The sequence below is a fragment of the Dipodomys ordii genome, unplaced genomic scaffold (assembly GCF_000151885.1).
Source record: "Dipodomys ordii isolate 6190 unplaced genomic scaffold, Dord_2.0 Scaffold75, whole genome shotgun sequence".
In the NCBI taxonomy this organism is placed as follows: domain Eukaryota; kingdom Metazoa; phylum Chordata; class Mammalia; order Rodentia; family Heteromyidae; genus Dipodomys; species Dipodomys ordii.
In genome coordinates, this window is record NW_012267291.1 from 4,397,321 (window position 1) to 4,423,741 (window position 26,421).

The 26,421-nt window shown below is 47.0% G+C and overlaps 1 protein-coding gene across 1 annotated transcript in view; it reads right to left on the minus strand.

Moving 5' to 3' along the window:
• Positions 1 to 24,843: 24,843 nt before the first annotated feature.
• The window catches only part of Tshz2 (teashirt zinc finger homeobox 2), a 231,470-nt gene continuing 229,892 nt past the window's right edge, over positions 24,844 to 26,421 (minus strand). Inside the window, exon 3 of the mRNA XM_013024281.1 lies at positions 24,844 to 25,109. The gene's annotated coding sequence lies outside the window, so the exon portion shown is untranslated. The remainder of the gene's footprint in view (positions 25,110 to 26,421) is intronic.

The following is a 26,421-nucleotide window of genomic DNA, read 5'->3' on the forward strand; positions in this document are numbered from 1 at the left end:
TCTCCAGTGGGGTTTAAGCACAGGGAACCAGAAGTCCTTAGTACTCACCACCGGCGGCTTTCAGGTTTCTCAGCCCCCTGGCTTCATCTGTGACACAGAGATGCCAATCATACTCTCTTGCTAGATGGATTTGCACCCATCTCAATAATGAGTTAATTATTAATCACCATAAATGTGGTTGTAGGAGAGACTTTACTCATCGGAGGTCAGACACTCAATGTCTAGTGGGCAGACATTCCCAAGGACATTTCTAAAATCAGCCTAACACAAACCCCAAGTCTGTTCCTTTTTCTTTTCCTAAAAAAAATGACACTGACCATTTTTCTATGATCTCTATTATTTTCTTCTCAGACATTACAGGTGATCTGTGCTCTATTGTTAGCATCCTAAGAGCTTAGGAGGAAGGAAGGAGATCCCAGAAGGAGGAAGTGGGGATCTGCCCATCAGATCCACTGTTGTAAAGCTGTGATCCAGGAAAGCGCTGAAAGGAGAGGGGACGGGAGAGGGTGCAGCTCATCTGCTCTTTTTCTCATGGGAGAGGCAAAGCAGAGACAGGCACAGGGGCAGGGCCTCTATCGGTCCAGCTGTGGCTTGCCTCTGGGCACAGTTCTTGGAAGTAGAGCTTTCAGATCTGATCACCTGGACCTTGAGGTGGTTATTGTATGAATCATATAGTAACATTCAATTAATATTTTTTTCCTGGTGGCTGATGTTTTAGAGCTCAGAGTTCTAAATTGAGCCCCCCCTTTTTTCCTCTGAATATTCTGATTGTTGATTTTAAGGTTAACTAGCCTTCCCCACCATAGATTGATGACGTTTCTTTTAACTCTTGCAGGGGACATGGCCATGGGGCTTTCCCCTCGACATTCACATCTTTCCTCAGCAGACATCTAGCACACAGAGCAAGGGTTAGAAAGCTGATGTAAAGACAGAGACATTTTCGGTCTTGCAGTCTCTGCTGCAACCCTCTCAACTCTACATTAAAACACAAAAGTAGCCATGGATTGTACATTTGTTCTAATAAAATTTTATTTAAACAGGTGATGGATAAGGCTTGCTGATTCCTCACCTAGGATAGAACTTTGGTGAGCCTGTCAACAAAGCGGAGCCTTTGAGAATGGACACCGAGTTTTGCTCTTGTCTTGGCTTATGCACTGGCTGCCTTGCCCCCTTGGGCAAATATTTCTTTCTCAGTACCCATTTTTCCTGCATAGATCTATGGTAAAACCAATATTACCGTGGTGTGTTCTCTCTGAGGTTTCTGGTGGAGGGACACGGTGAGCTGAGGTTAGAATGTTCCAACCGCATTCAATATAGTCTTAAAGGATATTGTCATAATTGCAGTTTTATTTGCTAGAGAGCTGGGTACCCTAGGCATCGAGCCTATATCTTTGAACTCTGAACTGTTTTCTGGTACATGGCCTTTCATATTGTCCCCATGTTATAGATATTTGTCAAGTTCAATACAAGGTTTAGCTCTTGCTTTGGAGAGATGTAGACTAAGGTTTGGCTGATCCTAAATCCCTCCAAACAAGTAGTTGAAGCTGGGCGCCGGTGGCTCACACTTGTCATCATAGCTACTCAGAAAGCTGAGATCTAAGGATCACAGTTCAGAGCCAGCCTGGGCAGGAAAGACTGTGAAACTCTTATCTCCAATAAACCATTAGAAAACTGGAAGAGGTGCTATAGCTCAAGAGGTAGAATGCTCGCCTTGAGCTGAAGGGCCCAAGGACAGAGCACAAGCCCAGAGTTCAAGCCCACGACCAACAAAAACAAAAACAAACAAACAAACAAACAAAAAACCTCAAAACAAATAAAAACCAAGCAGTTGAGTATTAATGGTACAAGTCTGTAAAGATACAAGTTTAAATGTGTGCAGAGAAAATTGGGACTATAATGGGTGGTCAGGAAAGGGTGATGATCACAGGAGATTGAGGACAATTTGTCCCAGGAGAAGGAGAAAATGCTCCTTGGGCCCTGAGTGACTCCATTTGGGAATGTGGGGGCCATCACTGGCAATTTTTCCAAATTTTCCAGTGAGGCAAAAAATTGACATATATATGTATATATATGTATGTATAAGTATGTATGTATATATATGTATGTGTATATATATATTTTTTTTTCAGGTCAACTTCTCTGGTTTTTGAATCTAATCCTCCAAATTAAAAAGAAACATCTAACCCTTGTTGTCAGGCCGTTAGCAAATTCTTTCATCTCGTTTCTATCAGATACAAATGAAAGTTCTGCTTTAAAAATGAACAAGGTAGGGAATTCTTAGATTTCACTGCATTTTGATTTCCTGGGTATAATTAATGGCCTTTGTCATGATGGCAAGATTTGCAATCGTTTCAATTGTCAATGATTCTTTGATCATAGTATTATTCCTCCTGCAAACTTGCCTACGTGCGGTGAGTATAAAATGGATTTATTCCAACTTCTCAGGTACCCCAGTGCATCCTGCTTCGATTCATTTTTGGAATGAGTTCTGGACTCAGCCCAGATGTTCCTCAGACCAGCTTCTTTCCGGCTCTTCCTGTCCTCTCTCTAGCACTAGTCAGCCTCTGGAAGACTAGATTTTTATTTACATGTGCTCTGTTTTTGTTAGATTGGCAGCTTTGGGAGGCAGAGGCTTCGTCTATTCTCTGCACACTGTTGAACTTCTCAGATCTACCACAGAGCCTGGTAGCTGTTGGTTCCTAGGAAATACATTAAAGGAGAAGACGTGAAGCTATGTTGATGGGCACTGATAACACAGCAAGACTATTAATTCTCCAAGATGGTGGCCAAAACAATGCCCAAACGATAGATTTCTGTGAACAAAAATCTTAGCATCCATAGAAGTCTAAAACTTACTGACTGTTCACTAGGTTTTGACACTGGAGGAAGAAAAATCTGTAAGTCTACCTAAAGCCAGGTTTTTGCATTAGGTTTAAGATGCAACACTTCCTAAGACTAGCCTCCAGGTGATGGCCGAGCAGAAATTGATGATGACTGTATGGAAATTAGCTTGAAGATTGAAGAGGGAAAGCTGCTATGACACGTGAAGGGAGGAGATTTGATGGATATTTTCATGGAGTATAAAGCATTTCCATTTTGATATACTCCTAGAGGACAAAAGAGAGTCTGAGAGTTGTTGAAAGTTTTAAGTTGTTGAAGTTGGAATTGAGTAATTCAGCGGAATAAGAACCATATTGACTTCTAAAACACGATTTCTACTTTCATCCACCGTGAATTTTATTTGTTGTCAAAGTGATATTAGCACATAGTAATAATTTTAGAAATGAAAGAAATGTGATATACCACCATGCTGGCATAAAAATATGTCTAATCCTGTGATGTGCCTAAATCTTCCTGCCAATTGCGATCTACAGGAAAATTAGATAACCTTTTAGACAACCAAGCGACATTTTCTCCTCTGGGGGTAGTCAGCAGGTAAACAACAGCTGCTCCCTTGGAGGGAAGCAGTGGTCTCTGTTTCATTCCTCTGAATCGATGGCGGATCTCAGGATATACATGCTACCTGTGCGAACCTTACCAACATCAGACGTGTACTTTCTAGAAAGTAAGTAGACTCAAAGGTAAAGGCCCTCCCCTTATGGACCAGACCCTCAGCTGAGTCATAAGAGTCACTGTGTTTTCACTGATGCAGCTCAAGTTCAAGTGGGAAAGACCAGCAAGAGAAAAGTCAACTAGACCATGAAGATGCATAACTGGAAAAGCTCCATATACTTTCTCCATAAAGAGGAACTCCTGTCATCTTCTATGTTTGTCTTCTTGAAAAGTTCATTGGGTTGCCTATGTTAAATAAACACATAGTGATGATGTAAAGAAATAACTTGATCTCTCTACCAGTAACAAGGCTGGGTGCCTGCTGGTGCTGCCCCTACCCTGAGTTGGAGGCCCCGGAATTATCCTGCGGCTTTACCCCCAATCCTGGCACCAGTTCTTCGGTGGGCAGTAGATGGTGCCATGCTCATCTTCACACCCTTGTTGCCCAGCTGAAGCCCTGGCATCTGGTTACCAGTTCAGATTGTTACCCATCTGAATGAACCCACAGAAGACACTCTCCAAGAGGATTCAAGTCTGAGAGAAGCCTGGCACCTCCACCCTTACACTGGGCAGTAGAGAGGTCACTGTCAAGGGCAAGCCATGTGGATTCTCTTGGTTCCCTTACTTGGGAAAATGCTTTGGAAAGGGATCCACAATGGAATGTGGTGGGCATCTTGAGAATTCTTTTCCTGCTCTCTGGACACTGCCTTTTCTCTTCCCTCCCTCCCACACGTCTAGTCCCAGGATCTCCGGTCCTGACATCTCTAACTGTAATGTGCTAGCCTCCCAAAGCTGGGTGACGTTTCTTTTAATTAGTACATTCATAATAGCCACAATAATTCTGATCGTTAAGAAGTTGCTCACCCCTCTCAGAAACAAACGCGAGTAGCAAGAAGTCAATGTCAATTTCAAACACATGTAAACAAGAACCCAGCAAGGCTGAGCACAATAACCTTTCTCCGTGATGAATGGCAAAGAAAACTCCCTGCCAAGCCCAAGGAGAAAATTTTATGCCATTGTCCCAGATACCTCCTCCTCCACCTTCCATCATGGAAATCAATTACTGGGTAGTGACTGAAAGACATCTGCTTTCCCCAAGTATCAGCTGTAAGAACCCGCTCGCCTGTCTCCCTGGGTCTTGGTGTCTCTCGAACACTGGGAGTTTCCAATACATTTCTGTGACACGAATGAATAATCAAATCTCAAAGTGGTCTGGCAGATCTCCTATGGAGGGAAAAAATACACAATCCTAATGAACCAGGACATCATTGTGAAGAAATTTGGACTAACCAATGTTTGCCCAAAGTATCTATGAGCATCAGAACATTCAGTTAAGGATTTCCAAGTTTACGTTCTGGTAACAACTTAATCCAGGTAACAGAGTTCCGCCTGAACCCCACCGCATGAAATCAAGGACTATACTGGGGTTGTTCTTGGAATACTTAGCTGAGGATGTCTAACTTTTAGCCTCACCTTTCTTATTTGAAAGAGGCTTACGTTCCTTCCCTCTGCCGCTATGTCTCAAGTTTGGGAAATGGTTGCGGCTATAATCTCTCCACTCAGCACTATGACAGCACGAGCCAAAAGTCTGGGCACTGCCTGCGGTGGCCGCCTGTGTCCCTCCTCCCAGACCGCTGCATGGCATCAGGATGCATTGTGGGTACCCAACTGCAGCGGTGCCAGCTCCCCGTGACAGAGTCGAGTTGTCTGAGATCATTTCCTCTGCAGCCTTTCATATCACTGAACTGAAGCCATCAGGCCTGTCAAGAGCAAGGGTCTCAAATGAAAGACCAGTGCATTAAGACAGAGCATAATTGCCAGGTTCTGAGTTGCTGACATTAATCGTTTTACCAAAAGATGACAGTAGAGTTTCTCTCTCTCTCTCTCTCTCTCTCTCATATTGCCAACACATAGAAGTTCTTGAGTTATGGGAAGAGGGAAAAATCACCACCACCAAGCTTTTTAATTGCAAGTAATATATTTTCCTATTTTTTTCCCTTTTGGGCAATTTGATAACACAAAACACTTACTTGGGGGCCACAAGGGGAGACAAAGTAAGACAGAGAAAGAATGTTTTGTGTTCATCCAAGCACAGCTATGTTAATGCGTATTATCCCATTAATGCGAGTCAACACTGGGGATGGGCTCACCAACGCAAGCAGGAAGCATACACTTCTCATCATCTGATAACATGTTTAATGACAGATTGACGGGCGATTTGCAAATGTGAACTGGCATCAGTGTTGCTAACTTCAGCTCCTGCCGCCGCCTCTGCTATGCCAGCATATTTATGTGCATAATTTGATTTCTCAGCCACACTGTTAGTACGTTTTTAATATTAACTATGCACGAACAGACAGGCAAACTTAAGTTGCACTGATGGTTGGAGTTCATTAGATTGAAAAAGATGGGCATGCGTGACGAAGATGGAGGTGGCGGGCCAACATCTGAGAAGCACCACGGAGCAACACACTCATTCTCGACAAGCCTCAGCTACACATTTCATGTTGTCAGAGGCAGCAAAGCTCTTACCAGGGAAGCAAGAAGGAAAGGAAGAAGGAAGAGCGGTCAGGCACTTCCCATAGGCCCCAGGGGATGGCTAGACCCGCCTCTGTTGTCCCAAGCATCCTTTTTACCCACACACCAGACCTCTTGCTTCCTAAAGGCCCTGGGAGCTAGTGGGTGAAGGTGTCAGATGCTGTCACTCCTCACAGCCAGCTGTTTCCTGGGATGCAAAGCTGGCTCCTGGTGGATGGTGGGAGGCGCGGGACTATGGTTGGGTTTGCCCTGCTGCAGTCATTTTTTTTGACTTAGATTAGGTAGTCTCACCTTAAGGTGCCTCTGTTTATTTGTCTGTAAAATGGGCTTAGAAAAAACTCACATGTGATAGAACAAGTAAAACTCAAGCAAGCTAAAGAAATACGGAGTGCTTGCTAAGGCAAGGAGCAAGTGTTCCATTTCTGATCATTTTTCAGATTATTTTATTTTTATATTATCTTATTTCTGATTCCCTTCTCCCTAAGAAAAAAAACCAAAAAACTTATGTCTGTTTCCTAGGTTCTACTATCCAGAGGACTGGGTTCAAATCCAAGCTCCTCAAGAGACAGAAATGCGGGACTGGGAAGGTGGCTCAGTGGTAGAGCGCTTGCCTTGCATGCCTGAGGCCCTGGATTCAATTCCTCAGCACCACATAAGCAAAAAAGAAAAAAAGCCCGAAGTGGTGCTGTGGCTCAAGTGGTAGAGCGCTAGCCTTGAGCTGAAGAGCTGAGGGACAGTGCCCAGGCCCAGAGTTCAAGCCCCATGACCGGATCCCCCCCCCCAAAAGAGACAGAAATGCTCTCCTTGATTTAATTAGTGCATACACCCTAGGAGGCATGCCTGCAGTGACCAGAAAGTGGTCCATAAAGAAGTGTAAACGTTATGTCTCAAAAACTGTAAGATGGTACTTAAATAAACAATGGTTGAGCTTTAGAAGTTAAAGACTGTGTGTGTTTTTGTGGGAATAGGATGATCAAATCTGAATTTCTGATTTTTTTTTGTTGGTTGTGGGGCTCGAACTCAGGGCTCAGGGTCTGGGTGTTGACCTTGAACTCTTTTGCACAAGGCTAGTACTCTGCCACTACAAGCTACCATACCACTTCCAGTTTTCTGGTGGTTCATTGGAGATAAGAGCCTCACAGACCTTCCTGCCTAGGCTGGCTTTGAACCACAATCTTAGATCTCAGCCTTCGGAGCAGTTAGGATTATAAGCGTGAACCAACAGTGGCCAGTAAGAATTTCTGTTGACTGTAGGAACTTCAGTTCTGAAGTAAATCTGCTGACAAGAGAGTGGGCAGTATAATAGATGCACATAAAAGAGCTTAGCCAAGGCTTGAGGAGTGTGGTGAACTGTCAGAGTTGTTTATTCCCTCACACTTCTTGCTCCATAGTGGAATCTGCCGCGTGTGGATTTGAATTCTGGTCTGCTGCTTCCTGGCTGGGTAGCAGGATGGTAACGCAGAATTTTACGGACCTGGCTTCCAGTCTGTGAAATGGGAATCCATGTGGGAATGTACTTGTGAATGCCACCTAAGTATTTGCTGGTGGGCTGAGCAAAGGAGACCATTATGGCTTTTAGGCAAGTCCCAGCAAGACTGTCCAGCGAGAAGGCCAAAGGCCCACAAGAGGCCTCCTGGCCTGGGACAGTGATGTAGTCGAATGCACATGCATTTTGGGGTGACAAAAATGCAGCCCAGTCCCCTAATATGGATGGCACTCTGTACACTAGCTTCCTAACTTTTAGGCCAGAGAGGGGCTGGGCCATCTTAGCTGTTGCCTGAGAATAAAGGCTACCAAAGGAAATCTGAGCCGCAAGCAGTGGAAAGTCAAGTTCACGTGGTATCATTCATTCATCCCACCGAGCATTCTTCTACGCCTGATGTCAACTCTGTCCTCGGATGAGCAGTAAATTCCTTGTTTTCCTTGACTAAATTTAACTTGGTTTGCTGCCAGTTACAAACAAGAATTTTTGATAGGCAGAATTTAGAGATAATATGCCTAACAGTACTGTTGCTTCCAAAAACAATTTTGATGGCCAATTCGAAGTCCTTCCTGGACAGCTGGGTTAAGGTGGTTCCAAGGTCAGACCTCTTGTAAACCAGTGAGAATAAGTGAGTCAACTTCACCTGTTTAAGTAATCTCTGCAGGCCCTTGAACTTCTAGGCCACCTTCTGCTTTCCTGGGGTGTGAGCCTTTCTGCCTTTTGCCACTGCATATAAACATCTGCTCTCTGAGGCTAGCCTTGAGCACATAAAGGAACAGAGTCCAGGTCCTGAGTTCAAGCCCAGGACTAGCGTGCATGCGTGTGCATGCATGCGTGCGCACATGCACACACCCACAACCACACACAACCCCCAATGGTAAGTAAGACCCCCCAAACACAAAAAACCAAAACCCAAACCCCTCCTCTCTTAGCCTTTCATGGCTAATGTGGGAGGACTCACCATTGTGGCTCAACCTGATTTTGTAACTTAGAATCTCCTTGGAAGTTCTGGAATCTTTTTCACCAAGGGCAGAGATTCAGGTAGATTCAAGCTGAGGGTTCAAGCCACTGGGATGGGTCTATCTCCACCACACCCAGTACTGTGCCCAGACAGTGGTTCTCAAAGCGCTCTCCCTGGGTCAGCCTTGCTGGTATTCTGTGGACCTTGTCAGACATTCTGATTACCAGGCCCCACCCTGGGCGGACTGAATCTGACACCTGATGAAGCCATGACCTATGCTGTCTCCTGTTCACTTCAAGTCCCAGGCTAGGTGGGTTCCCTCCATTTCCTCTTCATAAATGAAAGGTCTGTCTGGGGGAGACTGGGCCACGTGAGCAGCAGAACCAGGATGCTCAGCCAGGCGGCCCGACCTCTACCCATCTCTAATCCCCAGTGAGGGGGATGAAGGCGGTCAGTGTCACATTCCAGCAGCACGCTGGCCTCATGCCCGGTTTGCTGGTCACTGCCCCAGGAGGACATATCTTGCTGCCCTTTTGCTGACTCTAAGGAGAGAGTTCCCAACCTTTATGAAACATCTCACTCAAACAAATGGCTCCAAGCAAAACGAAGGAGGTGAACAGCCACAGGGCTGAGTCCCACCATCAGGCAGGGCAACAGTCGCCTCCTGGGGTTGTTCAGCCCACCAGGAGATTCATAATCACTGACTTGCAACCTCCCATGTTAAAAATCCCCTCTGCTCTTCTCGCTCCCCTCCCCGGCGTACTGTATTTCTTGCCATTGTGGTCACAGACTCGACGTGGCTTGCTGAGATTTATAGGCCATCGCTAATGTTCAGTTATCATTTCCCCATTTCAGATGTGGAAATGGCTCATCATATCCCACGCAAGGGCCTCTCGACCATGATATATAATTTAAAAATTAACTGGAGGCAGAGGAGGCTCTGCATTTTTGAACTAGGAACTTAGAGACGCAGAGGTTAAAGCTTGATAAGGTGAGCTCAAGGAATGAGATGAGTTATTAAGCAAATGCCTTTGTGCCTGTGGCCGGGACGTCAGAGCTTCCGGCAGCATCTCCCAGGTCACTTACACTTGTCAAAGTGCGTGCCCACAAGTGGTATATTTATATTAGGGTGCTTTCCCCCGTGGTTAGGGATGGTTTGTAACTCCTGACACAGACCTTTCTAATATAAACTGTGCTGTCAGAAAGCAAGGAAGCAGAAAACCATGAATGCTAGATCTCCAGGAGAGGCCAACCAGACCTGAATGGCAAGACAGAAAAGACTTCTGGACACTGCGAACCCTGCACGTGTTTACAAGAGCATGGGCTTGGTGTAGAAATGGACCCAGAGCTCTTTAGATGGCCATGTGCACCAGGCTTGTGTCTAGGGGCAAGGACAAACTGACTAAGAAAAAGACGCAGCAAAGAGCAAGCGAGACCGCGAGGAAGGAAAACCAGGTTATACTTTGCCTGCACAACACCAGAGACCTTTTGGCACGTGCTCTCGTTCAAGCCTTTGTGGCTTTGTGGCCAGATCTTTGTTCTCTGTGCTGCTCCAGCCTCAAGGAGCCGCATGTATGGATTGCAAATTTACTGACATTTGACATCTGTATCAGCTTTCTTCTGATCAACAGAACTTTCTGCGCCAAACCAAGTAATTATGGAAGATTCCAGCAGTCACAGGATGCCCAAAAAGATCATTAAATCATTTTGAGAAAACGATGTGTTCCTCTACTTCATCTCGCCAGTAAATCATCTGTGAAAGACGGGGACCACCTACCGCCGATGCTCCGGGAGGGGCTGAGTTGCAGGAGGAGAGAGGAGGCAGGTCGGGATGGGGACAGAGTCTGAAGCGCACTGGAAAGCGTGGCACTCCCAGTTCCCAGAGAAGCGCACAAAGCGGCGGCTTAGTTTGGTGCGCAGCCAGGGCAGGTCTGGGAGCTGGGGGGCAAGCCGCTGCTTCCCGTCTCATCAGTGACCAAGGGGGCTGGGTTCATGGGTTCAATGCCTGTGTCGCCTTCATTTTATATCCCTTCTTCCTAGACACATGTGGCCTTGCATGGGCCAGAATTCCCTCACCTCCCTATTTGTACTGTGTGCACAGCCTCAAATGTTCAAGCCACTGGATGGGCCAGGGCCCGTTCCCTCAGCTACTTGCTTCACATAACAACCTCTGACATGGACACAGACCTTCTGAGTCTTGGGAAATGACCTCCCCTCCTTTCTTCCCCTCCCCTTCCATCCTCTTCTCTTTTCTCCCCTTCTCTTTCTTTATTGGCAATACTGGGGGTTAAACCCAGGGCCTCACACTTACAAGCGAGACATTCTACCACTTGAGCCGTGCCTCCACCCTGTTTCTGCCTCAGTTGCTTTTGAGGAAGGGTTTTCCTTTATGTCTGGGTTGGCTCGGGCTACAATCCCCCTCCTTCTCCCACTTTGTGTTTCCCTGTGTCGTTGGGGGCGACAGACACAGCCACGGCACCCAGAGTGTGCTTTCCCCAGAGCCGGATGACAAGTCCGTGCGTCCGTGCCAGCTGATGGTTGACACAGAATCTCATGACATTCTTTTTTTTTCCCCCCAGGTGGGCCTCGAATCAAATCCTTCAACCCTTGACTCCCAAGTAGTGAGGATTACAAGCCTGAGCTATCGTACCTGGCCTGAGAAGGTGTTTCTTAACCCAGATGCACACAAGTGCGGTCGGTCCTCCTGGTGAGTCGTTTACATGGTGTGTTGGGAGTGTTTCTCACTTCCTCATGCTTCTCTGGGCTTTCCTGAAGGTCCCCTTGCCAGGCGGTGGTGACATGCCAGGCACATGTTTGATCTGCTCTGCTGGTGAGTGGTACAGGTATGATGTCATTTCATATGGGAGGATGTTCACATGTGATGGAGTCCCGACCCCCTCCAATCCACTACGCTCTCCTCCCTCCTCAGTTCCTTCCTGGATTTATAGAGTCGATGTCCCAGCGAATGCAACACAGAGCTGGCCACACATAGCCCTCGCCCCCCCTGGAGTGGAGCCCTTAATGCAAACTGGTGTCCAGAGCAAAGTAAACTTCATTGAGCCACTCAGTTCCTGTCTCTACAAGGTCAGTTTCATGGAAGCAACGTTCTAATGTCCCAGTGAACGCCTGTCTCCACCAGGCTGCAAAGACAACACTTATGTACTATCTAGAAGCCATGACACACCTAGCAGCAGCCTCCTGCCCGCTCGGCCTCCTCTGTGCCATCCTGGCCCCAAACCAGGCCCATCAGGTGGAACCATGGATGCTTTCGGAACACAGCAGCACTCTCCCACACAGTTCACCCTGGCCATCCCTCTCTCCCTCAGACCCTTCCCCTGTTCTCCTCCTGCTGCTCATCAGCATACCTCACACTCAGCCTAGACACCCCTCATCTCGGTGGGCTTCCTTGGGACCCACACCTTCCACTGGCTCAGAACTTGCTCCATAACCGGGCCAAGTAAAGATTATATATATCTGCTTTGGTGGTTTCTGTCTTTCTCCAGTAGTGAATATTCGGTGGGCAGGACCAAGCTCTCCATGGCTCATCTCTGTGCTCTCTGCACGGGTCCCCTCCCTGTCCCATAGCAGACACCTGCTGTCTAGTGACAGCTCCTCCTTCCCCAGGGAGGTCCCTGAGGCTGGATGTGTGACTCAGCCTTAGTACTGCTATCCTGTCCAGAGCGGTTAGACCTCGATTCCAGGAGTGCTCTGAATTACCAGCTATGAAAGCTACCGTTGGACTTGGTTTTTTCTATACGGGCATTTCATAGGTTTGCTCTTACTTTGTCTTTGTAACAAGCTGGAGAGGGGGATGGCCGGCCTTTATCTAGCCATTTGACCACAGAGGAAAGGAGGAAGTGCGACCAGCTCTAGATCCAGCCCGAGCCGGAACCAGCGTCCTGTGCTTTCTTGGCCCACACTCTGCCCTGTGTTTCCTTCTGGAGATTTCAGGGCGTGGGCGGAGGAGGAGGCATGCCATTTCCTGAGTCAGCAGGACAGCTTCCCTTCCACTCACAAAGGCCTCCGGTTTTGTTTTTCATCCTTGTACATTTCTGGAATGACAGGGTCCTGATTGGCTCTTTGACTTCTAAGCCAGAGCAAAGACTATCCAATAGGGACTCATCTCCATGGTTACAGCACCCAGGAGAAATTAACGGAAGGCAGCAAAGGGGGAAGTGGAGGCTCCAGCTAAAGGGGGTGGGGGTGGGAGGAGGGAGTCATAAACAATTAAACATGACAAAATTCTCCAGTGAACAAAAATAGAATTATTTGACTGTGAAATCAAGTAATGTAGCATTGAAAATAACATAACCTGAAACATCATTTTTTTCCCCCATCGATGAAAAAAATACCAGATACACCCATGCACATTTAAAGTGCCAATTTGCTGGAGGGCTTGAGAGGTAAAGCGTTGTCTGTGTCAAAGACTGGGGCTTCGGAGGGGGTGTTTCAACATTTTCCTCCCCACTCCGCTCTCTCCCCACCCCCTCCCCTCAGCGTAGCCCCTGCGTCTGCTTTTTCATACTTGGGTGTCATAAGTTCCTTGCAGAATTTGATGAAGAGATACTAGAAGGATTCTGGGAGAATGTTTGGCCAAAAATTTGGTCTGAGACAATGCATCCATTCGTCTGCATTTGGTTCTAGCCCTGTCACTACCCAGCTATTGGAGCTTGCGGGTCACCTGAACTCTCTAAATGTTGCTTTCTTTCCCTGCAAGCATGATGACACCACAGTTCTTCCTATATTGAGATTAGTGGGGAAGGAGGTGATGGTCTATTGAAATAATGCACACATAGGGCCTAGCATATTACACCTTAGGGTGTGGCTTCCTGGAGGCCAGGACTGAGTTCTTCCAACTCCACACTGACAGCCATTGGAAAGGGCTGCCGAGGGCCTCTGCTTGAAAACCTTAGGACAGGTGCCAGGCATAGGTAGGCAAAGAAGCCTGCACAGCCAGGGGAGACCTATAGAAAAGAAAGCGGGCACATCTAGCAGAAGGAAAAACATGTGCGAGGCAGGTAGGGCATGGGGCATAAGATCAGGAGCACAGGGGTGATCGCAATGGATGGAGTCCACTGTGGCCAGGCTCTTAACCGATTTACCACTTCCGTCAAAGTTGAATTCACGAGTAAAGATGGAGTTTGCATGCACCTCTCGGAGGCGATGTCAAGAGTTATCAATTCCTTTGGTTAGAAAAGTGCATTCCAATCCAGCATCACTCACAAAACAGATACCTGAAACAGTAATTCAGAAGAGTGCTCACCCTTAGTGAATACAAGAACAGTAGTGGTAATGGATCCTGGGCCAGGCACTTTTCTACACATTTTGTCACCACATTTGACCAGTATCATCAGTGTCATGATGCCATCACTACCACCATCACCATAGCCACTGTCATCATTATCCTCACCATGACTACCATCATCACCACCACCACCACCACCATCATTCTCACGATCACTATCATCATCATCACCGCCATCACCACCACGGTGACTACCATCACCATCACCACCACCACCACGATTTCCACCATGATCAGCATCTGAACTGAAAATTCTGGGGAGGCTCTCCCCACGCAGGGTTCAGCCACCAGTGAATTTGTGTCACAGCCAGTGAGTGTTCCCTGGAGCTGGTCTCAGAGGGAGAAGGAGGAGTGGGAGGGAGGGAAATGGCAGGTTAATGCTACATCCTGTCTCTTCTCAGGGACATACTTCCCCCCAGAGCTGTTTCAAATAAATCTGACAGTTTCCTTATTCACTGAAATAAAATGGCACAATCCATCCCACATCCTGGTTTAAGCCTTAAGCAAACGAAAGGGGATTTTTTCTTTTCTTTCTTTTTTTTTTTTGAGGTAAGCAGTCAAGGGGGAATACAGAAGAACATAGAGTTCATCAGACCTCAGCCTTGTGGGTCAGACCCCTTGGCACTGCCCGTCCCCTGCCCCCTCGGCTAGCTCACCTGCTAGCCTGTGCCGGAAACCCAAACCCAGACAAGAGGGAGGGACTGATGGTGGACACCCAATCTCTGCCAGGCTCTGCCAGCAGTCGGGATGGAGAGTTCTGTTTTGCGTTTCCACAGCATTGCTGGAAGGCTACTCTTATTCCTGCGTCTTCACATGAGGAAGCTGCGGTCCTGAGAAATAACTGACTTGACTCGGCTCAGTTAAGAAGTGGTCCCGCTGGAATTTGAGGCCAGGTGTGTCTGAGCCTGTATTCTGCCCTGAATCATGGTAAAGAGAGCACCGAGTCTTTACTGTATTCCAGACAGCAGGAGGTGCACAGTTGATCCCATTTGACCGATGAGAAAGATGAGCTGTCGTTAAGATTAGTCATCCCAGATAGATGTATGTAAAGCAACTCCCATTTGTTGCTCATCTGTGGTTCATCACCATCGTGAAGGTGAAGCATCTGAAGCCCAGCCCAACACTGAACCCCAGGGAAAGGTGAGCCAGGGCAGACTTTGGAGCCTGGGAGCCAGAGTCCAGTGGGGCAGAATTCGGTTTCTGTGTCATGCTTCCTGCCTGGCAGGGCAGTCTCCTCTCCCCCTGCTTCACCCTTACCTCATATTGCCACATCTTGGCCCCTGTCAGCCCTCGAGGATCAGCCTGGAACCTACAGGTGCACAAACTGCTGAGTGTCCCAGTTAGGAGCCACTGACATCCCTTAGATTCCCAACTCTTGGATTGGCACACCAAATTGGAAGTCACAGGGTTCAAGTCCTGCCCTGGGCTTGTACAGAGGCCCTTCAGTGACGCCTACAGCACTTATATTTGGGGCTCCAAAATGAGGACATCCAAATGCCTGCCCTCTGCCTCTTCAGGTGGTTCCAAGTTCAAATACCACCCACCCCTCAGATCAAGACTAGATGACCCAGACATTCCTCCTTGCAGCACGAGTCTGGATGTATCTTTGCTCTCCGTCCTTCCAACCAGGTGGGGAGAGGAAGGCTGAAAGCTCTGGAGCAGGATTTCCAGCTCTGCTTCCCCCGTTCACCAGCTTGGTGACCTTGGACAAGGCCTTAAGCTCCTGAAGTTTTCTTGGCTGCAGACAAAGAATGCTCATCAGAACAGCCCTTCCCAAAAGTTGCCAAGAGGAACAGAAAGGAGCGCGGGTGGAATGTGCCTTGGCCCACATTAGCATGCACGGTGCATTTGCCACGTGGCGGTGTTGGTTGACATCCTAGCACTTCGAGACCCTCTACTGTGTCTCATTCGCTGTGTCCGTGTTGCATCTGATCTTGACCCTAACAAGCACTTGCCATCTTTACCACCGGCCATCTTTACATTGTGCTTTGTTACTGCAACCGGGGCTCATTGTAACTAATGAAAGTCACAGGGTGGATGGAACTCATCTTCTCAGTGGAGGCTGGACCACCGCCCACTCTTCTAGACCATTACTGTGAAGGTTTTGTTTTTTAAAAATTACTATTATGATTCTTATGCCTGTTTTCCCTTCTGGTAAAATGAATGAATAGTAATCATCTTGTATGATGGTTGAAAGAAGTTCATGTGTTGTGTTTTTAAGTTGCTGAGCACAGGCTAAAATACTCAGAGCAATGGAGTCCTTGGGTCTTGCCTTCGTATCTGTCCACTCCAGCCCCGTAAGTCTTCTTTCAGCTTCCTATACACGTCCTTGGTCTCAGTCACTACGGACATTGGCACATTCGCCCCCCTCAGTTTGGATCACACTTCCTGTTAATCTCCAATGACTTTCATGACCAGGTCAAAGTTGCGGCTCTAGACGACCACAGCCCCACACGTCTCTTTGGCGGCATTTCCCACGGGTGTGTTTTGACACTCACCTGTGGGACCATCCATCCATTAGCTGGCCCTTGGCTGGTGTCCCACAGGGCCACCAACGTCACTCCTTCCCCAGAATCATGCTAAGGGCCTGAGACAAGGCAGAGGCTCCACAAGGGTTTAGCCAATTCATGGAAAGTAAGGTTATTCTTATAGCCTCGCTGTTCTTAATAGTGGACAACCATGGTATTGGCACTTTGGATGAGTCAAGCTGTCTTCTGTTGGAAGCAAGACTGGCTGTGCTTATGGAGAAACCCCACTCCGCCGTCCTGGGCTGCAGGTGCTTCATCAGTGTCGGTTCAGAAGAGAACCGAGCTCCACGCTCATCTCCACTAACCCTGAAAACAGATGACTGGGGTCTGGAGTGGGGCACCTTTGAATCGCTTTTAGTTCCACAAAGATTTCCATTATTGCTGCTGCTCTCCTCTCTTGCTATTTGTCTCTTCTGACTTCTACTTCTCTTTCATGTCTCAGAACACGTGCACCTGCCCTGGAGACCTCTCCAACACCCAAAGTCCTCTACCCCAACCCCACATGGGTGGGGTGCATCTTCTTGGTGTTCCAGAAGCCAGTGACTTCTCTCCTTCACTGTGGGTGAAGTCAGAGAAGTTGTCAAGCTCTTCCCTTGGACTCTAGCTCTGAGGGCTGAGGCTGCCCAGGCCAGAAACTCATGGCCCCACCATTATAGTCCAGTGCCTGGTGGATGCATGGGAGGTGACTGGCAAGTACCAAAAGGAAGAGGGAGGGTGGGAGAGAGTCAGCGAGAGAAGGGAGAGAGGGAAAGAGGGAGAAAGAGTGGAAGGGAGAGAAGGAGCAAGGAATGGAGAAAGGGAGAAACAGGAGGAAGAAAAGAAGGAAAAAGAAAGGGAGAAAGGAATGGAGAGAGAGAAGGAGGAGGAAGGGAGGAATGGAGGGAAGAAGGGAAGAAGAGAGGGACAAAGCGAGAACAGAGAGGGAAGGAGGAATGAAGGGATAAAGAGGGGGAAGGAAAGAAGGGAGGAAGGATAAAGGCAGGAAGGAGTGGAGAGAGGAGCCTGGGAGGGAGGGAAGGAGAGAGGGAGGGGAGGAGGGAAGACAAGAGATGGGGAGAGGGAAGGATGAGACACATTTTCCTTGGGTTACATTCCGTGCCTCTCTGACCGGAAGAAATCTCTGGATTTCTGCTAAAGTGTGAGACCCCAGACCAAGGGACTATGAAATATTTACACCCTACCAAAAGGACAGGAGGAAGTGAGCACGAAGCCCTGGGTGAGCTAGACCTGTGCCACTCCCCCGGGAAGCAGCTCCGGACCAGCAGCAATTCTCGATGATGATGATGATGATGATGATGATGATGATGATGATTCCCTTGTAAGTGGCAGAGCTTCCTAGAAGGAGCAAAAGAGGAGAAAGAGAGAGGGGGAAAGAAGGGGCGAGAGAGGCTTGCCGGGGGATCTGACACCCACTAGCATCCCAGACCTTTCTTTCTGCTGCTGCTGTGCTACCCTCCACCCTCCCTGCCCCTGCCCAACTCTCAGACTCCTTCCAGCCTTGCTGCCAGCTTCTTTTCTCAGCCGCCGAGAGACTAAAACTCTGAAAATCTCACCCTTCTGAGATGTCTAACTGGGCGTTTGTGAGTCTCCTTGGGCTCATCTGGAGCACCGGAAGTCCCCCTAACAAGGGTATGTGCTGGGGTGAGTGATTCACCCTCTCTTGGTTTAATTCCTCTTCCTCTCCCCACCGCAGCTCATCATTCCTGACTCCCAGGACCCAGGCCCTTTCTTCAGCTTCCATCTCCACTTCTCTCCCCTGGCACACCCCACTGGCTGCTTGGCACATCCTTGGATACAAGAGCAGTACCTCAGTGCAGCCCTCCGCTCTCTGTTCTCCTTTGGGAACATCTACCCTGCAAACTTGCTGTGGGGATGCAGCTTTCACCTAGGCCCCAAAGCACTGGGTAGCACTAGCATTGGCATTAGGGTTAGGGGTATACACTGGTTCACCAATTGCACCAGCAAGGCATCTTGTGCCCTGAGCAAAGCAGGACTCAGCAAAATGGGGAAGATGTGCCTGATTTGAAGAGGAGCCAGAGCACATCTGGATGGCAGAGTGGCCAACTCTTCCTTGTTTTGCTGGACATTTCTCTGGGCTTACTCCCTAGTTGAGGAATCATTCTGGCAAAGTCCTGGGCATCACTGGTTTCTAGAGGTCCCATCCACCTTTGATTGGTAGCAACAGAATCCAGCCTGCTTTGATTGGTTCCTGGAGAGTCCAACCAGCTTTTGGTTGGTTCCTGGGGATTGGTTCTTGGAGAGCCCAGCCAGCTTTTGATTGGTTCCTGGGGAACCCAACCTGCTTTGATTGGTTCCTACAGAGCCCGGTCTGCTTTCTTACCCCATTCAGTAATAACTTGAAACTGCAATAAGGAGGTATCACTTCCTGGAGAAGAGCTCAGCATCTTTAAGAAATGGGGAGAGGTAGCCCAGGGTAAGAACCAGGGTCCTCGGGCTGGTAGGGGTTCAGGAGGGAAGATGAGCAGCAGAGAACATTGGGAACCAGGTTCATTGTCTCTCTTTGGCTTCTTGTCAGATTGAGAGTCTGCAAGTGGGTAGTTTCGGAGTTTCATCTCTCACACACATTGTTTAGCCCGATGAACACTCAAGATAATAACATCAAACCAAGCCAAAACCACACCACACCAAACCACACCAACGAAAACCGCCAGTTTAAACACTGCGAGCCTTTGCACAAAGACTGGGATTTTCTACTTCCTTGGGAAACTGATGAAGTTCTGCAGAACCCATTATAATCCTAGCTACTTTAGAGGCTCAGATCTGAGGACCAAGGTTCAAGGCCAGCAGGGGAAAACAAATTTGAGAGATTCTTATATCCAATTAACCACCAGAAAGTTGGAAGTTGAGTTGTGGCTCAGGTGGTAGAGCACCAGCCTAAGTGGAAAAAGCTAAGTACAAAGCCCTGAGTTCAAGCCCCAGAATGGGTGCGCACCCCCCGCACCCCCCACATCCTGCCCCACCCCACCTCCACATTCTGTAGGCTCCTGACCATGAGTGCTAGTTTCAAAATAAAACTGTATTTATTTATGTCTGGGAGATGTGGGATAATTCCACAGCAAATCAAAGTCCACCAAAAATCCATTAAGCTGGGTGTGGTGATACGTGCTTGCAATCTCAGCACTGCGAAACCCAAAGTAGGAAGATCAAGAGTTCAAGGCCAGCCTCAGTCACATAGTAAGATGTAGCTCACTGGTAGAACAGTTGGCTAGCCTGTGCCAGGCCACCTCCAGCACAACTTAAAAATACCATCCACCAGGTGAGATAGTGCCTAGTCATTGGAGCTGACCAATGACTCAAGATATTTGACATCAGGATACCTGTATTCAACACTATCTATATATTTTATAACTTCCAGGGCTGGGAATGTGGCTCAGTGGTAGAGTGCTTGCCTAGCATGCATGAAGCCCTGGGGTTCGAGTCCTCAGTACCACATACACAGAAAAAGCCAGAAGTGGCGTTGTGGTTCAAGTGGTAGAGTGCTAGCCTTGAGCAAAAGAAGTTCAGGGACAGTGTTCAGGCCCTGAGTTCAAGCCCTGGGACTGGCAAAAAAAAAGTAAAATAAAAAAACCAAACAACTTTCACAGCTAAGTTGTGGAATCAGCTTGGGTGATGATTCCATACATAATAATTTCATGTTCCTCTTGCAGCTAAACAAGTACAAAGAAACACACGAACATTGCAGGAACCACCCCATTTCTTAGCAATCACTTTCCACATAACCCTGGCCTCTAGGGTATAGGTGTTCTCCACTGACAAGCAGAATTCTCTAACACCCCAAACTGTGAAATCTGTCTCCGGCAATTGGTGTCCCTTCCCCTTCCCCACCCCACATGGGAGCAGCCTGTAGCCTTTACACAGGATTTAACAGATGAATACCACAAGTACTGATTTCCAACAGACTCCTGATCTTCCAGGGGAGAGTCAGGAGAGAAAGCCCCAGCACATCCAATCCCCTTCTATTTTGGTCCCTTTAACACAGCCCCGGATGGCCGTGGCCTACATATCATTTAACAAACTGCCCTGCGATTTTTGCAGGGCGTGGCGTCCTGACTGATTTAAAATCTCCGCATTGCTAAAACTGCATTGTTCTTCATCAAGTTGAGTCATTTTTATGTGAAGTGTCAAGCTCCCTAACAAATAACTCCTGCCAGACAAATCAAGTTCCTCGTCGTAGAGCCACAGCTAAATAGTTTATAGCTTTAATCTGCTCACCGAGGTGTGCAGTCTATGACAGTAATTATAAATGCAAGGAGAAATTATAGCTGAATGCCTTAACTGCATTAGGAGCCGTTTGATGAACAATCACGAGGCTCCTGCTCATTTTCAACAATAGAGGGCAACTTAGTGTCATTGCATTAGAGAGATTTCAGTTCTGCATGGCTTTTTCTTCCATTTACCACCGAATGTCACTTGTCTCCTATAAAGTATGGGGAAAGAAAAAAAAAACACCGCATCGTGGAAAGCTTTAAACTTGAGAGTTAAAAAAAAAGACAAAGAGAAATGCAGGGGAGAATTGTTTATCATTATGGCTTCTATTTTTCTGTTTTTGAATGGTGGCAGGTTTGGTTTCAAATTAGCTCACTGAAGGTAACTGCTTGTTTACTTACTGGGGGCTTTAAAAAAAGTCTTCCCCAAGCTTTTTTTTTTTAAGCCTTTATAGGGAAAACCTTTTCCCTATAAAGCTGGGCAAGTTCAAAACCAGCCCAGGAGAGCGGTTGAGATTGTGTGTCTGCCGCTGCATTCCTCTCTCCGTCTGTATCTACCTAAAGCTAATGACACAATTTAGCTCTTTATTTTCCCCCTCCTCGCTTTCGCAGAGAGACGTTTTTAATTTAGCTGAAGAATTACACAAATGTATTTTAAAGACATAAATCCATATAAAAAATATGAGCTAATTAAAACATTGCACTCCCTGTCGCTCATGGAGTTTCAATTTAGGGAGGGGGGTGGGTGGGAAAAGAATTGTATCTGGTTAAATGAGAAGATGATACTGATGGTATTTTGGAGTAAATGAAAAATAATGTTACTCTGCATGAAAGTACCAAATTATACACATCAGGGCTGGGTGTCCCAGGGTCCCAGCGAGAGGGGAGGGGTGACGGGTTCTGAGAGGAGTCCCACTGTGGGTATTACGTCCTGTCACTCTGAGAAAAGGCAGATGTCAGGAAAGATGCTACGTTTGGCTTCAGGAGATGCCGAAGCTTTGATCTTGACCTTGTTTTCCCAAAATGTATTCCCAAGAGCTTTACACTGGGCTTTGGACACACACAGTGCAAGAAGCATGGTATCACCTGACCACACAAAAGAATAACGCCACAGGGAGGCCCTGCCTCGCTCTCCAGTCCACTCCAGGCCTCTGAGCCGGAGCTCGGGCAGGCACACGCGGCTCACTCTCAGCCCACGTTGACTCTGAGCATCGAGGTGGTATCAGCCAGTGACCTCACAGCCGTCTTAGTGTGCAGACTCTGTGACGTTTCTGCAATGATGCAACGGGGTGAGGATGCTTTCCTTGGAAGGCAGCCCTGCCATTAGGCCGTGCAGGACGGTTTGATTTACAGCTAGTCTCCAAGAGGCCCAGGGGGAGCCCTCACTCTTCTCTGGACTCGTCCACCGTTTACAGCCTTTTCTTTGGACTGTGGAGTACGACTGGCCCCGGGCAGCCCCTAGAAGCCTCTCACAAGTGGGAGCAGACTGGGGCTGAGCAGTGGACATTTCTGGGTGCAAATCCTACATAGTGCTTCCTGTGGGGGTTTGGGTTGTCACGGACCCTTTTGAGTTTCCGGTGGTCAGTCTTTAAGATTCAGATGCTGAATGTAATCTTCCCTGGAAGAAGTCAGTGAATTGGAGTTTTACAGCAGGTTGAGATTTTCAAGGGGGCATCTACCTAGGGTATCCATCAGTTCAGCCTGAGATGCTGGCAAATTGTATACCTTTGGGGTGAGGCGGTAGAACACAGTGAAAGACCTATCCAGACATCGTCTAGTCCTTACTTTTTCTGACAAGTCTATTATGTGCCAGGCTTCAAGGAGCGCAATTCCATGCATTTAGCAAGATACGACTGAGTGTGGATGAGGCCAGGTGGGACGGCTCCCCTGAAATCACCTCTCCCCATCTTGACTTCACCAGGACAGGGCGGAGGTCCCTTCTGTGGGCTGCATTCAGCATCTACCCTCGGATTGTCCATCTGGGTGTCTGTTACTGGCTACCAAGGCACATTTATCCCCATAGGGCAATGGCGTTCTTACTAAGTGTCCCTAAGGGAGAGGGAATCCAAGACCAGGGGCTGTGGGAAATTCACGCACAATGTCTGTGCCCCCAGTTTATGTTTGTGACACGGCTCGATAGCTTCGACTGTATGGCGCTGTTTGTAAGAATAAAGTAAAATCACGTTTGCAAATTGCTCACCACAAGGCCTGGAAATTTGCTGTTATAATTGGCACAATTTCTGGTTCACTGCTATGTTTCTGCTGCTAATAGAACCTGGTGCCTGGAAAGGCCCAACTAATATTTGTTACAGAATGAAAGGAATGTAGTATGAGAAGGAAGGAAGGAAAAGAGAGAGGGAAAAAGAAAAGGAAGGCAGGCTGACAAAGGAAGGGAGGGAGGGAAGTAAAGAAGAGAAGAAGGGAAGGATGGAAGAGAAAGAAGGAAAGGAGAAAGGGAGGGAGGAAAAAGAGGAAGGAAGGAAGAAAAGGAGGAAGGGTTATTTAGTGGATGAAGAAATAGCTGATGCTTATTACAGATATTAATGAACTCTTCCTGTTTAGCTCCTCCTAAACTTCGTCTATTGAGTTAAGGTTATCAGACTTGACAAATAAAAATACATGATGGCCAGTCAAATTGAACCTGAAAAAGACAAATACTTTATAAATATAAAAATGGACCAGGTGGTATTTGGGACACACTTATGCCTAAAAATATATTTGTTGTTTATCCTTAATGCAAATTTAACTGGACATCCACCCTGTATTTTTTTTTTTGTCTGTTGTAAGGATTGAACTCAGGGGCTGGGCACTGTCCCTGAGCTCTTTTGCTCAAGGCTAGTGCTTTACTGCTTTGAGCCACAGCACCACTTCAGTTTTTGAGTAGTTTATTGGAGATAAGAGTCTCACAAGACTTTTCTGCCTAGACTGGCTTTGAACCATGATCCTCAGATCTCAGCCTCCTGAGTAGCCACCGATACACAGCTCCATCCTGTATTTTATCTCACAACCTTGCATGTGTGTCTTTCTGGTCATTTATTTTCATCAAATTTTGTATAGCAAAGGCAGCTCTTGGGATTCGAATCCATTTCTGCCAATAATTTCTAGGTTAGGTGAGCTGTTAAACTTGTACACTGCATTACATGGTAATGACTGTAATTTCAAGTCCTTGTGCATTTTAGTCTCAATGATTTACTCTGTTTAATTTCTATTATTCAAGAGCTGTGGCTCTTAAAGTTATATACAAATATGTGTTGAAATTGTTTTGGATTACTGATGTCCTAAAAGAGGGAAGCATGTTTAATATTTTCTAATGGATTTTTTAAATGAAAATCTGTTGCAGGATTTAGGGATGTCCAAAAAAGAGAAGAAGATTTAGGTCAAAATTTACGTCTCTTGAAAAACATAGATATGGCAGAGCTCCCAAATTTTCATTATCTCTTGACATACTTCTTCAAACCTCTTGTCATTTGGTACAATTTGTGCTATCATGCATACCGAGTATGATTAGAGTTCCGGATAACAGTGGTATCATTTCGTAACCATTTAAAAACTTAATATGCATAATTCTAATCTGCATAAACCTTGCATAAATATTGTTCTAGTAGGGGACCCCAAGGATGGATGCATTCTTCCCTAGGTGAACAAAAGTTCAGGAGGCCACTTTTGCGTAGAAGGGGAACCATGCAAGTGGACTGGAATCCCTTTCCTAGGAATGCAAACACACCTGGCACATACACAGTCTTTTCCACACACTTGACATATGTACACACCTTGGCTTGGAAGGTGTCTCCAGCACTCAAACCTGCTCTTCTGCATTCCTGTCAGAATCACTGCATAACAATAATCACATCAGGGTGGAGTTTTTTTTTTAATAATGATAACACTGAAATATGGTACTTGGAAAGAACAAAATCAGAAATATTTGTAATGTATAGATGCAGAGCGATGTGAAAATACCTCAACTACGTATTAACAGCTTCTATGCATGCTTTTCCAAATTATTGGTTTACCTTCCCTTGCCTAGAGCAGATAGAGCGCCGAGGAAGGCTGCAAGCTTCCTTCTTCTCCCTTCTCCCTATTTACATATCGCAGTTAAAAAATGATTAACAAACCTAACAGGTGGAAAATTGGTCTTTATTATTGCACAAAATGAACATCACCTGTTTGTTCTCTTTGCCCTGGTTGCCCTCCCCACCCACGTCCTAGGGTTTGAAACATTCTTCTCTAGGTATTTTGTATATGTCCACCTTTTTTTCTTTTTCTTTTTCTTTTTTTTTAAAAAGACCAGAAGAGCATAATAGCAAGTTACATAAAATTGAAAAATGTGATATAGCAAATAAATAGGGTGTTGCAGAACCCCAAGCTCACGCGCGAATTCCACAGGTGCACGCTGGCTTTTCATTCAATAAAGGTGAGCAGAACACATGCTGGGAAAATTCTCATGGTGAAAACATGCACACAATAAAGATGTCTTCCCGTGGGGGCCCCCATAAACCACAAGCTTAGGATCTTCTCACTGAGGGAGGGAAGGAGGCCTGATCAACCAGGCAGCTGAACTTTTCACTCCACTTTTGCCCTGGCTCCCACTCATGACACCTCTTTCCCTATGTGCGGTGAGACCAAAGCTGTACAAAATACTTCTCTCTACCTGAGACTCACTTACTGTCCAAACCTGGGTGGCCCAACCTGACAGTCTCCTGTTGAAAAACAAATCCTCCTACCACAGAGAGTGGCTTCCAGGGGAAACTCCTACTCTGTGTCGGTATCTAGGGCGAGTGAGTAAACTAAGAGGGATTCTGGGGTTTTGCAGATGGCATCAACGGGACTGGGTGAGCCCAGAAGCTTGAGTTCGAGTTGAGTTCTCCAGGTGGGGTATGGCTCTAAGAATAGGGCAACCTGAGCACGTGTTAGGGTCCCTAGCCTGTGGGGGTGTCATTCTGGAGGGCAAAGGAAAGGAGGTAGGGAAAAGACAAAAAGGGATTTGGAAGAGGTCGCACATTTAAAAACAACTGGTGTCATACATCTGCCCAGGCATTTGACTTCCTTTCTCATCTCTCCCGGAGTGATGCAGGAAGTTTGGACAACATTGGCTCTACAAGGTATGGTCTTCTATAAAGCACAACACGCACATGATCTTGCAAGTGGCGGGACCCCATGCAGAGCCATTTGTCTCTCGAGGTCCAATAAAATCTCAAGGATGTGTCATATTTCTCTTTGCAAGATGGACCCTGAAACTGATCTCTCCTCTTGAAACCCAAAAGGTGAGAGGAGAAAATAAGTTCTCTCTCTCTCTTTCTCTCTCTCTCTCCCCCACCCCCCATCTCAGTGTTCTTCAGGGAATATTTCCTGCCATCTCCTTTAGGGAACCTGCTCTGTCGTTGTAAAATCAATGTAGGAAATAAACACAGAGAAGGAGGTGGAAGGTAGCAATTGCTAAGAATAAGCTGCAGAAAGCATTAATTATAAGTAACAATAATAAAGACAACGGTGAGCTATTCAGAACTGATTAAGAAATCTCTGTATGGTGAAGGGGCCCCTAGCAGTCTTGTCTCCTTCCAGCTGCTCACCTTTCCCACCCTGGAAGTCATTAGCATTGCTGCAGGAAGGCGGGAGGCGGGAGGTGAACGAGGTGGGAGGAGAAGGTGCTATTAGTCATTTAAATGAGGGGTCGCCTGGGCTGGGCCCTGGAGATTGGGCCTTGGGTCGCTAAGGGGATATCATGTATCATGGAGACCTCGAGGCCTCAGTCACCCGTGAACTGCATCTCTCTAATTGTGTTTTATTCCACCCCACCTTACCCACTTTAGACTGAAGGACAGGAGAGGGAG